The sequence below is a fragment of the Vidua macroura genome, chromosome 23 (assembly GCF_024509145.1).
Source record: "Vidua macroura isolate BioBank_ID:100142 chromosome 23, ASM2450914v1, whole genome shotgun sequence".
Classification (NCBI taxonomy): Eukaryota; Metazoa; Chordata; class Aves; order Passeriformes; family Viduidae; genus Vidua; species Vidua macroura.
In genome coordinates this window covers 7608959-7624660 of record NC_071593.1, presented here as the reverse complement: position 1 = coordinate 7624660, position 15702 = coordinate 7608959, and the positions used below count along the sequence as shown (strand labels likewise).

Here is a 15702-nt window from a genome sequence, read left to right as displayed (position 1 = left end):
TTGGCTGGGGTTACACCACTGACAGAGACTGGGAAACTTGTGATGAGCACTGCAACTGATGACACACAAGGAAAACACTGTTGGGACAACATGAAGCTGTTAGTTTGTTCTCCATGAACCTACTCCCTTCCTCTTTCCCCCCTGCCCAAGGCCAGATCCGAGGGGAGACCTTGATTTAGTGGAGCTCTGAAGGCAGTCATAAGTCCCCTTTTAAAAATAGGTCCAGCTTAGCAGGGGGTTAGTGTTAGCCTCCCTGCTTGCCTAAGCTGGGAAGTTGTGTTGGATTGGCTTTTAGGAAACACTTGTTGTGTTCATGTCTCCATGTGTTCCTAAAAGGAGTTTAAGGCTTCTTTGTGTTCAGCCCGTGTGAGCCACCGGAGTTCTTCAGCCTGCTCTGAAACCCGACTGCGTGGGTGAGCCCCGAGTCAGAGGGAGCTGCTCCCAAGGGTTTGTGGTACCTCTGAAAAAAACCAACTTAATGTACCCGCTTAATCTGTATAATCTCATTAAGCCTGTTTACGGCTAGTTTGTGTTCCAAGTGTTTGGATACCTGGGAGAGCCGGAATTGCTCCTTTGGAGCGGCTTTTCCAGCGGGTGGAATGTTTGTGTGTACTCGATGGCTCATTCTGTCAGAAGTGGGGAATGCTGCTGATTGATAGGTCTTGTGTCTTGGAGGGATTACATCTTTATTTAATATTCCTCCAATTTGTGTGTCTGTGTTTAATATTCTTCCAATAGGGTCGGACTGGTGCGAAGTTATGAATTATTCGCGTTTGTTATGAGTCGTGTGTCTCGAAAGCAGCACATTTTCCAGCCCTTTGAAGATACACTGTCTGTCACTTCTCAGTGCTCAATCTTTCATGAGCTGAAGTGCGTGGGTACAGGATACAAAGTGTTACAGGATTCGGGGAAGCGCTGAAAGCCAAAGCTGTGAGTTAACAGGTGCTTCCCAGATTTTAGCTGCGAGAAGAGAAGGTGTGCAGGGCTGGATGTGCACACGCCTTTGAGCAGTGTCAGGAATTACTGACAGCAAGTCAAAGCCTTATTTCTTCAGATTTCCAGCTTCTGTTGTTTATTGTCACGACCTTAATGTTTCTTCAGCTAGGTGTTCTATTTAATTATGATGTTTATAGTAAATATCAGCTCCCTTGGCTGTGTGCTCAGGCCTGTAGCATGCGGAGTGCTTTGCTTGTAACTGCATCCCTTGTCTCAGTTCATTATCTGTTAATGGTACTCGACATGACAGGCTTGTTTTGATAAATGGAGCCTGCCAAGAAAGCTGGGATGGATTTTGCAGGCGCTGGAGTCGAGCTGTGTTCCATTGTGCAGCACCAGAGGACTGATGCACGCTGGACCAAACACCAGAGAGTGCAGTGAGAGGTCTCTGGGCAGTGGTTCCAGCCCTGTCCATCCAGGGGATCTCCACTCAAGGTCTCCTCTTTCCCCAGAGTATTTTCCTGATCCATGTGGAAGTAGATTTTGCCTGGTCTTGATGGGCTTTGTGAATCTGTAACTCACATTTCCCCCTCCCTTTTCAGATATCCAGCTTTCAGAAGGGATACAAAAAGAAATGCTGTTGTAAGTTTATAATGTTGTGGCTAGCAAAGGTGTATTTCATGGCCAGGAAAAGATATTTTATAGTCCATTTTCAAAAGATAAAAAGTCCCTATTGCAAAATGGAGCTTGAGGCTGTACTCTGTGCATGTTTTTTTATTTTAGTCTCTGAAATGGGGGCAGATCTCCATATCTCCTAGGAAAGCCAATTAGTGAAAGTTGAGTTGTCTCTGATGTCGGTGATTGAGTGCTGTGGCTGTTCTGCTCATTCAAGGATCTCCAGAATGCTGTGTACAAACAGATGGGACTTGAGATGATTTCTCTGCCATCTCACACACTGCTGAATTCAGAAGTTGGTTTGTGTTGGATTTGCAAGACAGTGTCTGAGATTCAAGAATAGTCTCCAGTTCTGTTGCTGTGCTCAGACTGCCAGATGCTGTGCTCTGCACTGTTTGGACAACTTTCATCCTAACGGGATACAAAGAAATCCACGCATTTTAAAATTATTGTTATTATCTGAGTGCATTTTCCCAATGCATACTGACTTTAGGGATTTGTGATTCAAGCTGGCTGAGTCACCTGCCCTAGAGGGATAAGGTATTTTTGAACAACAACCATCAAACAGGGTATATTTCAAATGATGAAACCTGGCCTGAATTAACTTCCTGCTGGAGAGCTCTTTTGGAAGTCATTAGGAGGCTGATTTAAACACGCTCTGGAGCAGTGAGTTCCCTTCTAGGATCTGCCAGGTGTTGGGCCACATTTGATGAGGAAATTGAGGAGCGATGTGGTGGCTTTGTGCTGACTGGAGGATTGAGTTTCAGCTCTGGCAGCTTTGGGGCTATCACACGGCTCCTTGGTTACAGAGCGTGTTTTGCACCAGCTCTGGCCAAGGCAGGCTCCAGTTCAGGAGCTGTTGTACCATGAATATTGCAGGAGTGCAGCTCGTGCTGCACCACCCTCGATTTGTATTGATCACAGCAGCCCTGCGACGCGGCGAGGGCGCGTTGGAATTAATCAGCTTTTAGGGAGCTATTTCTAGAAAGTACAGAATAAATTTCAAACTTAGATCTTTGTCTGCTGAAGGACTCCTGGGCTCTAGTATGAAAATGGTAGAAATGGGCATGGATAAATAGCGGGAAGATACACAACTACAAATAATTAGCATCCTCTGGAAAGATGAAGTTGGCAGGCAGTACTTGAGGGTGTTGCTCCAATTAACCGGGTCTGTGAACCTTAATGATTATCATTTTTTCCTATTTTTTTTTTTTTTAACTTGGCTTTGTAAAACCAGCTCGGCTGTGGCGTACTCCCATATTTATTTTATAGGTAAAATATTACTGTACAGCTAGGAAATGGATTTGCTCGGCAGGAATAAAGTGTATGTTGCCCCAAGGTAATGGATTACACAGATGACTTGTTTTGCATGTTGTTCTGCAAGGGAAATAGCTCTAAAATTAAGGCGGCACTGACAACTGAAAGGTCATGGCTGTGGTGTTGAGGACCAACACAAGACATTGGGAAATGAGTTACAGGTCTGCGTGGAGATGCACAGTCCGATAATTATTCCTTCTTTATAAAAAAAAAAAAAACAATTAAAAGCAGACGAATTTCTGCTCCTAATGGGGGGAAGGAAGGCGTCGTAGGATAGCTTTTGAACAAAATGGCTCACTAATTGAAGGCAGCGCAGCCAAATCCCTGTGCGAAGTGGCTGAGAACGTGGCCCCGGCCCGGATCGCTTCCCCGCCGTGCCGGGGCTGCCTTATCTGCATTTCCCCCGCCCCGTCCCGCGGGCCGGGCCCGGGGGATGCTCGCCCGTGCCATTTCCCGCTGAGCGCGCTGTTCCAGCGCTGCCATCAATCACGGGGCTCCCGGTTCCGGCGGGAGGCGGAGCGGGGCCGGGCCAGAGCCGGTGCCGGGCGAGAGCCGGTGCCGGGCCAGAGCCGGTGCCGGGCCAGAGCCGGTGCCGAGCCCGCCGCGGGAGCGGGGCCGGGCGGGGGCTCGGGGCCCGGGGCCCGGGACGCTCCGCTCGGCTCCGGCCGCAGCTGCCGGCCGCCGGAGGGGCCTCCTTTTGTTCACCAGCTGCGCCTGCCGGCGCCGCTTCCTCCGTGCCTGCCCTTCCCGGAGCCCTCCTCCTCCTCCTCCTCCTCCTCCTCCGGCTCCTCCTCCCGCCGGGCTCCGCCGCCGGCAGCGGGGCCGGGCTCGGGCTCGGGGCTCGGGGCTCGCCCGCAGCCGGAGCCGCGGTGAGTGCCCCCCGTGCCCCCGGAGCCGATGGATCGGGTGACTCGGTGCCTTGCAAGTTGTACTCCCAGCAGGAGAATTAAGGCTGCTCTGCAAGTTGATTAATTGTTACCTGGCTAACGATAACTGCCTGGATGGAGGAAAGGCTTGGCTTAATTCCCTTTTTCGCTTTGGGTTGCTCCAGTTTTTTTGTGTGGTTGGTTTATTTTTTTTTTTTTCTGGTTTATTTTTTTTTTTTTTTTTTTTTTTTTTTCCCAGAAAAAGTTGGATCGACTTGGTAGGTGAGGCGTGGGTAGGTTGTTATTGGCCTGGGAAGTTCAGAACGCTCTAAAGGCTGCAGGGTTGGTGTTTTGGTTTTTTTTTTCCCTTTTTTTTTCCTTCCTTCTTTTTTTTTTTTTTTTTTTTTAATTTTTATTTTTCCATAACAAATGCTTTGCCTCCCTGTTATAAATATAAACAGTTCGGGTAACCGGACTGCTGTGTTTAATTCTGTTTTTTGAAAGCAAATGAGATGAGGAGATAAGGATTGCATTTTCTTTTTCCTGGAAGAAAGTACTTTTTCATTACGCTTGGTACAATGGAATGCCTTTGAAGCACTAATTGGGACAGTGTGTGGTGTAACTCTGTAAACGATGTTTAATGGTGTTTTAAGATAGTGACAGGAGACCCGCTCGGCCACTTTGTTTCCTGAGGAAGAAGCCCGCTCTGCTTTGTTTTGCAATTGGTTTTAAGCTCGTCTGAGTCCATGTGGCTTTGCCCTGCGTGGGGCATTGTGTGGCTGGATGGTCCTTACAGCCATATGGGGCTGCTGTAATTGTCGGGGAGTGGAAATGGCGCTTGACAAGGCCACTTAATTCCTTTCTTTGTTGTTTTAAACTTAACGTTAATGTTGGGCCTGAAGCAGCAGAAAGTGGCGAAGAGAAGCCCAGTGAAGTGCAGTTTCAGATGCTGCACAGATATGTTTCTTCTGGGAAGCCAGTTTAGAGTCAGCCGGGTTTCAAACCCCACAGACAGCATTTTCCAATGGAAAGCCGTTAATCTGCAGGCAATTAGTTCCAGACGTGCAACCGACTCCACATTTTTCCCAGTTTTTGTTCTTGCAGGCAGTGGCGTTTTCGCATCCTTGTGCCCAGTGACTCTCAGCAGAGAGACGTCTGAGATGCCTGACAGCAAGCTGAGCACGGTGCAGGAGCAGCATTTAAAAGCTCGTATTTGTTTTTCCAACGCTGTAATTTGGTAGTGCTTAAACTATTTTATAAAGATCTCCGGGAGCAGTGAAAGGTGGTTTTCAGTCCCGAGCACTTGAGTGCTCATTGTGCTCTGGCAGGCTGGGTGCTTGGCAGGCACTTCCCGAAATGTTATTTGATCTGGCAGCACGATAGAATTCACTTGGATTGCACAGCTTTTTTTCACCTCCCGGTTGCTGTTTGGAAGTGATGCATCAGCGAGTGTTGTTCGAGAGCGTATTTTAAGACCCAAACTGCGTGTATTGGCTTTAATCAGGATTCCAGAGAGAGGCAGTTCAGAATTTGTCTTGTTTTGTGGTTAGGATTTATGAATTGAGGCGAGGGCTGACGTAATCTATCCGACCACTTCCTTTGTGTGTGTTTTAGAGTTGATAGTGCTTTGTTTTGCTTAAAATAGCCAGGACTGTTTCTTTAATACTTTTCTATCTCCTTTCTGCTGTGGCCTTCAGTGTAAGCAGACAGCTTGTTCCAGTTGTGTGTGATTACGTCCCTTTGAGGAAATGGTTCCTTCCTTTTGTCACTAAGGTTCAGTGAATTGCTTGTATGCTAAGTAGATGAGACTTTAATTTTAATTAGCATAATGATGTGTACAGCTGTTCTGTCAGAACGCATCGCCCCTCTTTGCAATTTTACTACAGGTTGTAGAGAATGCCTTGATGTGCCTCTCAAACCCTCTTTTGCTTACTTTTGTTTGTGTAAAGGTGACAAAGATGGGGCTTTGTCTCCTGATGTGTGGTTAACAGCTCCCTGCCAGAGAGCCTGGGTTTGATTTCTGTGTGGGGAAGGAAATAAGCTGTTTATCACTGACCTAATCCTAAACCTCCTTGTCTTTCGGGTGGAGGGGGATTATGTTACCTATTGTTCTGCTTCAGAGTAGGCAGAAGTGACCTCTACATTTCTTACTGTTTAATTCTTTAATGGCTCTGCAGCTTTATAGAGCTGGCTCTGAGTGTTGGGTCAGTGTGCACATGTTAATTGTTAATTGTTCTGGGACTTCTTCGGGAGATGTTGGGGGTTCTGCTGATATGGTGTATGTTGGATTAGAAGGCACACACTGTTTAGTTTTATAACAGTGCAGAGCAGCATTTTTGTCACTTGTTGATGTATGTGGCTGACAGGATATTTCTGAGAGCCAGTGACTGGTAAGAAAAGCAGCTGTGAAGGCAGGGTGCAGAAATGGGTGCAGGATGTTGAGGTGGTGCAGTGCTGGTTTGGCCAAGTGCTTTCCAAATGAAGGCTGTGCCTTTGGAGCATTAGGCTGGGCTCTGACACAGTTAGGGTTAGGTTTCACATCCAAAGGTGAGAACTCAAACTCCAGGCAAACTTTGGAATAAACTCTATTTTAGACAGGTTAGAAGGTGCTGCCTGGGGCTGCTGGAGTCCCCAGCTGGTGGCTGTGTCACTCTGGCCACTGACAAACCCTGCCTGGAGCTGGGGTTTGGGCTGCTGCTGGTCCCAGGCAGGCCGTTGGGTTAAAGAATTCCCCGTTGGGTTAAAGAATTCCCCGTTGGGTTAAAGAATTCCCCGTTGGGTTAAAGAAATCCCAGTCCTGCTGAGCTGAGAGCTGCTCTCAGGGCTGTGAGTGCTGGGGACACTGCTGAGGGTCAGGGATGGGACAGGAGCAGCAGCATTTTCTGGGCACTGGCAGCAGGAATTCTGTAGCCTGTGCTGCTGGAGGCAGTGCCAAGCCCGACTGCCTTCCCGGGGGTGGCTCACGCCTGGGATGGGGTCAGCAAGCTGCACATCACTTTTACTAGTTTTTGTGAACTGTAATGTTTTGGCCAAGACACCTATTCCTGCTCTGAAGTAACTTTTATTTTTGCTCAAACCTTGTGTATTTAAAGTGCCAGACTCAGTAAATGACACGTGAGAGCACTGAGCAGTTCTGTTTTGTGTTTTAAAGGTAAATAAAATGAGAAATGGTTTCTAAAGCGCTGTAGGCAGGCGCCCTGCTGTTCTGCTGGAAGTGGATATAAACCTTCAGTGCAGTGGGGAGGCCTTACCTGGAGTAATCAGCAGCCCCTGACAGGCAGATTAAGGTGCAAATCTTTATAAATGTGTATAAAAGCATGTCAGGAGGGCACTGGGGAAGCAGGGCTGTGTCAGCAGAGCTGCATAATCCAAACTCATGTCAACTGGACCTTGCTTAGCCTTGCTCCTTTGGCTGCTTCTCCAGTATTTCAGAGCACAGGACAAATTTCTCTGTTACTAAAGACTGGAAAAGCCTTTAATGATGTGATAAATAAAGAGGACCCATAAAATACATGCTATCGGAACAACTGCATGAAAAATAATGTCAGGAATCTTGAAATGAATCAGAGGGAAATCTGGTTTATCATACTTCAGCTGTCTTAGCAGAAGTGAAACTCTTTCCAGAAGAGTGGACAGAAATAGTATTCATTCCAAAGTTTGCCTGGAGTAGTGGTTTGAGTTCTGACCTTTGGATACAAAGTGAGAACAAATAGGGTTGGAAAATGTAAATGATTAAAACAAGCTGGCCTTCCCTAGGAAACATTTGTGTCAAGTTTATCCAAGGAAAGGGCTTGGTAATTGGAGAAATGTTTTACTAGTGGATAGATAGTATTTGATTGTGATGTGTAGATTTTCTCATGATGTTTTTTTGAGTAATTGGTGTGTTTGGAATTCAGGCATTTTCTAATGTTAGCAGAAGTACAGAAGAAGTGGAGGCTGTAAATTCAGCATTAACGATGTAGCTGTGCTCTTCTCTTGGGAAGGAATGGCAAATTTTGAGAGGAAACTTGGTTTAATTAGTCTTTGAATGTGAATGGATATCACTTTCATTTTCATAAGATGACAATACAGTGAGAAATAACAAATCTGGAATGTGTTAGTACTGGGATCTAGAAGTTTTGATACTTACAGGTTTTTTATTCCTTATTTTTCCCTTTTTTTAAAAAAATGAGCTGACTGTAAAAAGCTGTGATTAGGTAAACCTTTTACTGAAAGCAACCAATTTTGGTGTAGATAATTGCTGCTTCTGTAACACCAATTTTGTACATGAAATATATTTTGTCTTAAGTGCTGATTTGAATTTTCTTGAGACTAGCAAGAAAAAATGTCTTGGTTTTGGCAGTGTTTCCTTTGTGAATCTGCTTATTTGCAGAGATCAAAATTACTTGTTTTTTTTGAAATAAAACTGAAATTTTGCTAATAGGCAGTAAGTGTTCCAGCAGCATCTGCACTTCTGTCCTTACTGTGGGAAGTTCTCTGCTTTTCTGTTCCTGCCCACAGCAGATTTTTGAAGCCAGGCACAGATTGAACCTGGGAACTCAGTTAGCTGTGGTTTTTGCTGAGAAGTTTCCTGGCTTTGCTCAGTGCCTGATGAGCACAGTGCCCCAGTGAGCAGTGAGATCAGTGTGGAAATGACTGAGCCATAACATGAGTCAATACAATTCAAGCACTTAAGGTTGGGGATTTTTTTTCCTGAGTTTGACATAGTAACAGATCCCTACAGAATTTATTCTTCCAAGCAGTCAAAACACACCGTATTTGCTCCTTTTCCTATTGAAATCTAACAAAGAAGCCAAAAATCAGATTTCCATTTCCTGGTAATAAAGCTATTCCTTTGAGATTAGAGCTGGGAATAGATTTTTTATATATATATATGGCAGTTCCTGCTTAATAATTGAATGTTCTTTGATGTCTTGTGTGCTGAAGTGTGAGAGTATGTGAGACAGAACTCATTTTCCTGTGTGTTTAATATCAGACTGCTGTAACTGGCTTAGAATTGGAGCCCCAGCCCAGGCTTGTAGTTAAAACTGGTATTAAAGAGTTAAGAGCAGCCCAAGGTTATCAGATTGTTGGGAAAGCAATTGCCCTTTCCCAGTGCAATAAAGTCATTATGAGTGGTGTATGAAAATGGGGTGCAGGCTGTTTGCACATTCTGCTGCCTGTCTTTACCAGGAATTGCTTCTCCCCTTTGTGTTGATCTCATCATTTGCACATTCAGAGCATGTTTGGTATTTGCCACTTGCAGCTGGAAATGCTAAGCAGCATTTAAAACCCAAATGATGCCATCTGTTTCTGCGGGGTTTCGGGGAGGTTTTTCAGATCCTGACAGTGTTTCACCTTGGGTCTGTTCTCTTTCTGCTGGGGGAGTGCAGTGTGTTCTGGCTTCAAGTGAAGGGATGGAGGAGCTGCAGGGCTTTTACAGCTTCATCTCTTGGTGTTTCTGTGCTGCCCTGGCAAAGCAGAGGTGGTGCTTGGAAAAAAGCCACTCACAGTGCCCAGTTTGTAACTCAGGAGCACGCGACCCAGTGCTCCCGTGAAGTTTTTAAGATTAAAAAATTAATAAGTTTTAGTCTTTAGTGCAAAAAAAAATGAGATCTGTGGTTTGAATTATTGTAGTTTGTGACTACAGTAACGTGCAAAATAAATACAGCTGTGATTTTTAAATCAAACTAGGCCTGATTTACCTTGGGGTTGGTAGTTTCACTGGAATTTAGGAGGGTTGGGACCTCGTGTGCCGTGCCAGGTGTGTCCTCTGGTGCCTGTATTTGCCCTAGGAAGATGTACAGCCTCCACGAGTTGCTAAAAGCAGTTGCTGTGGATTTTTAGAGCCTGGAGTCAGCAATAGAAATGGGAATGCAGCTAAACATGTACACGCTGAACTTTAGACTTTGGCTTTTTTTAACGAACACTGCTGTATGAAGTTCTGTTTTGGCACAACACTTGATTGAATCCACGCTTTTGGCTGGGCTCTTCTCTTCCCAGGGCTTGCTGTGGCATCTGAGATGCCAAAGGTGAATATTCCTCTGGTTCTGCTCACCCGTGGGGGCTCCACCGTGGTTTAGGATTCCAGGAGCGTGACAGAATTCCTGCCAGGGAAATCTCTGCTCAGTGCACATCTCAGCTGAAGTGGAGAGAGTTGAATTAGGAGCACTGTGTGTCAGGTTAATAAAATTCCGAGGGCTTTTCCTGCTCTGTGTTACCCTCACTGGGGTGGATGTAGAGCTGCTGTGGCTCTCACATCCTTCCATGGATGTTTAAAGTGTTCTACCTGTTCTTCTCGGGCACATAAACAAGTGCTTCAGCTCTGGAGAGATGCAAAATAAATAATAAAAACCTCCTGGTGGTTATCTGTAGGAGAGGGTTGAAATTTTCCTGCCTCTCCCAGCCTAAACAGTGCTCGGGACAACGTCAGTGTATTTTTGTTTTGAAGCATAATGTGTGAGGAAGATAGTGGTTATGTTAGGGGATTTTTTTTTATTTTTTTGTCTAGATTTATATAGGGATTTTTTCTTAGAACTCTTGCTGTGGTTTTTGCTTTGGGGTTTTTGCTTTGATGTGTTGTTTTCTGGAGGTTTTGGTTTGGTGGTGTTTTTTTTTTTGTCTCCTCTCCAAAAAAACTGTTATGAGAGTTTTTTTTTTAAACTCTGAGCAGCAAGTGTGGAGTTATCCCTGTCTGGGAAGCCATGGACAAAGAAATAATACACACAACACTAGTGGGAAATAATGAAAAGTTTCTCACTTGGCCATTGGGCTGAGAGCTTGAGAAATACCCTTCGAAGAGTTTCTTTTTTCTTGGTCTTATCAATACCATTAGATACTAAAATGCTCTGCATTACTTCTTATTTCATGTTTTGAATAAAAAATAGTACATAACTTTGAAAACAGTTTTGAAATGTCACTTCTAGCCAAGTTCATTCTGATTCAAAGGCCAGATCAGCATATGTGAGAAGCAGTCAGCAAGTAATAAATCTGAGCATAGCTGTGTGTGTTATCTCAGGGGAGAGGCTGGAGGACGGCAGGAGAGAGCTGCCTAATCCCTCAAGTGCTGGCTGCATTTAATTAGCTCCCAGTTGCTTGGGCAACTGGCACCTAGTGAATTTTCCTGTGTAGTATTTTGAAAGTAGCTCTTAAGTCAGCTCCTGATTAGGTTAGTGTTTCAGAAAACACTGCCTGACAGGACATCCTTCTCACTCCTGCTTGTTCAGCTGCTCTCTGCTCACGTGCAGGAAATGATGGAAACTTCACAGTCAAGAGTCTTCAAAGCTGAGCTTTTACAAGGAAAACTTCAGTGCATCAGATCCCTAATAAATCATGTAATTTGTTTGGCTGTCTTTGGTTGCTGAGGGATCACAGGTTTTCATTTGAAAGAACAAGGAGATATGGTAACCCCAGTTTGTTATTGTTTGTTATAATTCCTTGGTCAGAGATGGATCAAACACTGCTCTGAGCAGTTTATGGTGCTCTGCTCAGCCTGGTGTCTCCTCCACTATAGACTGCAGGTTGCTTTATTAAACATTTAGTGTTGTTTCAGAGCTGTTAGTGGTGTCTAACCTTAAAGCTTCACCTTGAAAATAGAGTCAGGAGTTTCATATTGCTTCATTTCAGGAAAATAGCCTCCATTTGGAGGGTGTTTTCAGTGTGAGACGTGGCTTGTGTGATCTTCATTTGCATGTAATGGAGTATTAGTGTGTCATTACAAAAGCTGGGAAGATTTCTTTTTTATTTTTCAGTTTTATTTTGTGTGTATGAATGAGGCCACAAGCCCAACCTGCTGCCACAGGACATCTGCCACGTCCTGGCTTTGCTGGTGGCAAGTGATGAGGTGTGGTGGTACCACAGCGTGAAGGAGGCCACCACATTTCATGTGTAGCTTAGTGGTTATTTGCATTGGTTATTCTGTGCTTAATGGCTTAAGGTCTTACTCTGCAGCCTTGTTCTCAGCAGCTTACAAGATCAGACCCAAATACAGGGATCCAGCTCGTGCTGCCACAGCAGATCCTGCCTGAGCCACGCTGGAGTTCAGAGCCTCTGCTGAGAGCCCTGCCAGGAGAAATGATATTAATGTCTGAAGCGTGACCACAGCCAGAAGTTATTTCATGCAGTGTTAAAGTATTTCCTCCTGGTGTAGATTAGAAGCAGATTAATCACTTGGAGCATTTCTTTAATATTTTTTTCCCCTCTTCTCGTGGAAGATGGGGCCAGTGGTGAAGCCCCTTTCAGGTGGGCCCGTTAGCAGTGGGTAGCTGGGCACTGATGGGGTCACTGCTGTAGCAGAGGTGTTGCTGTTTGAACAGAATTTTATAGAGTTGAAACCCCCAATGTGTGAGAGCTGGTCCTTTTTTAAAAAATAGTGCTTAAAATCTACTCAGGAGCTCAGTTGGTTGTAGCCCAGGAGCAGTGATGTGGCTGCAAAGAAGGTGAATTTGTCAGTTGTCTTTGAAACTATGTTCTTTTTTTTTTTTTTTTTTTTTTAGAAGGAACCTTTCTGACTTCCAGAAAAGCAAAGCAGACTGAAGGGAAAAAGCCTGTGAAAGTCTGTGCAGTGAGAAGCCATTGGATGGCCTTGGGGCACTGGGAAATTGGTGTTTGTGGGCTTTGGGAGCTGGGCAGTGTGGGGCTTCTTTGGGAAGTTCACCTCGGGCACTGGGATGTGTGAGAGACTCCCAGACGCAGTTCTGGGGTGAAAATATGTTGGAAGTCAAAGGCTGACATTGACAGCTTTGGTTTCTCTCACTTAAGGTCATGCAAGAGCTCATATGATCCCTTGAAACACAGACCCTCTTTGCAAATACCTTTTAACACGTGTTTGGAGCCCTTGGGCAGGAACCCGGAGGGATAAGGAGCTCTTGTGTAGGACTGCTGCTGACCAACTTATTTTTAAGCAGTGCACCTTTGTCTGACAACTTCGTGCTTATTCTTCCTTGCACAGGACTGTGTCTGTTTGCTTTTCAAATCATTTTCCTGCTGCCTCGTGGCAGAACCTGCTCGTGCAGCCGGAGATTAAAGATCAAAGGTCACCCTTGCAGCAGCGAGGTTTTACTGCTTTAAATGCTGGGTATTTATTAGTGTTTCTGTGCGTGCAATAAAGGAAGCCAGGTGTAATTGAATCCATCTCAGTTGTTAAGCATTCTGAGCTGATGAGGAATAGGCTGCAGCCAGGCTCTAATGTGAGACAGGGCTCAGGCCTGCATTTCACACATGAATAAGCACACTTAATCTCCTGATTACAGCAGCTCGCAGGGAAGGGAACTCTGACGTCTGCTCTGTCATTAACCAAAATAAGCCTCTCCTCGGAGAAAATGAGACCAATGGCTGAAATTAAAGGCAGCTTCTCCAGACAGAAATATCATCTGTCTTCATGCTTATGCATAAAGTGTTTAAAACAGTGGACAAGAAAAAAATGTCCTCTTAGTATCTCTTACTCATCCTGATAACCTTGTACCATCCTCTGCCCTTTGACTGGGAGCAGGATTTCTTTGTTTCTGCTGGTAGGGAATTTGATGGAGCACTCAAGTGGCACAGCTTTGGTTAGTCTTACACATGGTCTCTAAATCTCAGGATGCTGCTTTCTTTAGAGAGAAATGGCTTTAATTATAGGCACGTTTCCCTGGGCATGTCTGGTCAGGCAGCTCGTGGTGGGAGCCCACCCTGCACTTACTCTTCCCTTTTGAGAAGCTGGGATGCACAACTGTGTCTGGAGTTAAATAAAACAGCTCATGTGGCTGAGGACCAGAGGTTTTGCCTTTCCTGCTCAAAGGGGTTTTCCAAAAATAACCTGATCTAGTTCTCTTTTGGGCGATTTAAATAACTATAGTTTGAAGCTTTCTGGAGGATGAAAGGATTGTGAGGGGACAGCTGAGTGTTCAGCCATTTAAAAATGAAACTTCCAATGGAGAAAAGCTCAGCTAAAAACATGCAGGGAGGGACAGTTTGGTAGATATTTGTAGACACGTTCCAGAGATGGAGGCACCAAAATAAAATCTAGGATGGAAACTGGAATTAGTTGAGAGTTGGAGATGAGTTCCACTTGCAAAGCAGCGATGGGCTGGTTCTATAAACACCACAAATGAATGTGGTCAGTATTGTGCAGAATTCATTTTTGTCTTAAAATAAGTGACCTACAGGCAGCAAAGCGTGATGTACTGGTGGCTTCAGTAATCAGGCATCCCATAAAACCAGAGGGACACGTGGTTCTGTTCCATGGAAGGATTCTTTCCTGTTACCATTAGCTTGGCTGTTATTGTGTGCCAGGAATTTCTCTTTATGCTTTGATTTCTTTGTTGATATTTCCCAGATCTGAATTTACAGCACTTTGGAATGTTTTTATTTCACCTATTTTAGTAACAATACTACAGACTTCTCTGTTTTTGCCACAGACTTGCCTGTCAGGAAATCCATATGCATGCTTTCAGGCTTTACCCTTGTTGCTTCTCAAAGTCTGTCTATCTATTCAAAATAGATTGCTGTGCAGAACAACAAGTTTTTGTTCAACTTTTTTTTTCCTGTTTTCAATGTTGTTAAGCAACCTCATAATGCAGATGTTTTCATGGCTCCAAATGACTTCAGGTTCCCCAGATAATTGTTCTTGTTTTAACAACAGCTTCTGCAGGTCCCGTGGGCCTGTTCTCCCCTAACAGGGGAGTTATCCTGCATTATAGGAGGGAGTTATCCCACATTATATGGTCATTTTTTAAAGTTCTGGTTTTTAATGGTGTGATGGGATGACTGCTGTACATTACTCAGCCCTGTATTGTGGTAATCACTTACATTAAGGCTGAATGACTTCAGAGAAGGGTAAATACACAGCTTCATATTTATTGTCTGTTTGCTCCCATGTGTTATGAGTATAGAGGCCATTAAAGCAGCTTCTGAAACGACAGCAGGAGCTCTGAGCAGCCACTTAAGGCACGGATCAGTGCAGTGGGCTGGGAGCTGAGGCTGTGCTCCACTCCTGCCCCTGCCCCTGGGCTGCTCTCTGCTCCTGAATCACCCCCCAGCAGCCAGCTGCAGGAGCTGGAAGGGGATTTGGGAGGGTGATGTGAGTGTCACAGCCAGGCAGAGACCCGAGCACAGCCCTGTGTCACAGCGAGTGTGCAGGCTGCCCCTGCTGTTCCCTGCCTTCCTCACCAAACACTCATGGGACAGAAAGCCTAGCTAATTGATCTGCTAATTTTGGCAGTGCAGAAACTTTCTAAGCATTGATCTTATGTTGCTGCTCTTGAAGCAGCGTGGAGAGAAAATGTGGCTTATTTGGGATGACAGTACTTTCATGGGAGCCTGTGTGTAAAACTGACCAAGAGCAGGTGTTGTCACATCACTGTTGTGGATGTGGTGCATAAATTGCCCATCCATTTTTGGAGGAGGTAGGAGCTGCTCTGTTCACTCCAAACCTCATCCCCAGCCCTTCAGTCTGCGCTGGGGTCAAAGCTGACTCTTGCAGAATTTCACTCCCAGTCCTTACTGAATTCCTGACCTCTCACAAATAGAAAGCTGTTCTATTTGTCCTCCCCATGCCCATTAGAATAACACAAAGGGAAATGTTACTTTGCTGCCTTGGGTCCTCAGGATTGCCTGGTGTTCCCTGGCAGTTCCTCTTGTGACTCTGAAGACACACCAATAACCTGTCACTTTTCTCAGGGTAAGTGCAGGGATGTCTTTGCCCTGTGAAATCTTGCTTTGCTGCTCTTCCCCCCTTCCTGTGAGTTGTGTAGCATCAGGGCTGTGTTGAAGAGAGGGGCTCAGGGTCTTATCTGAGCTGTCAGCCTGCATGTCTGGTGTGTCACACAGCCCCTGGAGCCGATCTCTGCCCAGCCAGGGCTGTGTCAGTGTGGGTGGAATGTGCAGGGGAGCCGAGCCCTGCCTCAGAAATGTGAGATCTCCTGTTTGCTTTGCTCAGGTCAAGTTGGGT

At 45.3% G+C, this 15702-nt stretch overlaps 1 protein-coding gene across 4 annotated transcripts in view; it reads left to right on the top strand.

The window, feature by feature from the left end:
* RERE (arginine-glutamic acid dipeptide repeats) overlaps positions 1-15702 on the top strand; it is a 171662-nt gene that overhangs the window by 34154 nt on the left and 121806 nt on the right. Inside the window, exon 1 of one of the 4 annotated variants that reach the window (XM_053997768.1) lies at positions 3626-3797. The exons of the other annotated variants lie outside the window; for them this stretch is intronic. The gene's annotated coding sequence lies outside the window, so the exon portion shown is untranslated. Of the gene's footprint in view, positions 1-3625; positions 3798-15702 lie in introns of those variants that run through there. 4 annotated transcript variants of the gene reach the window in all.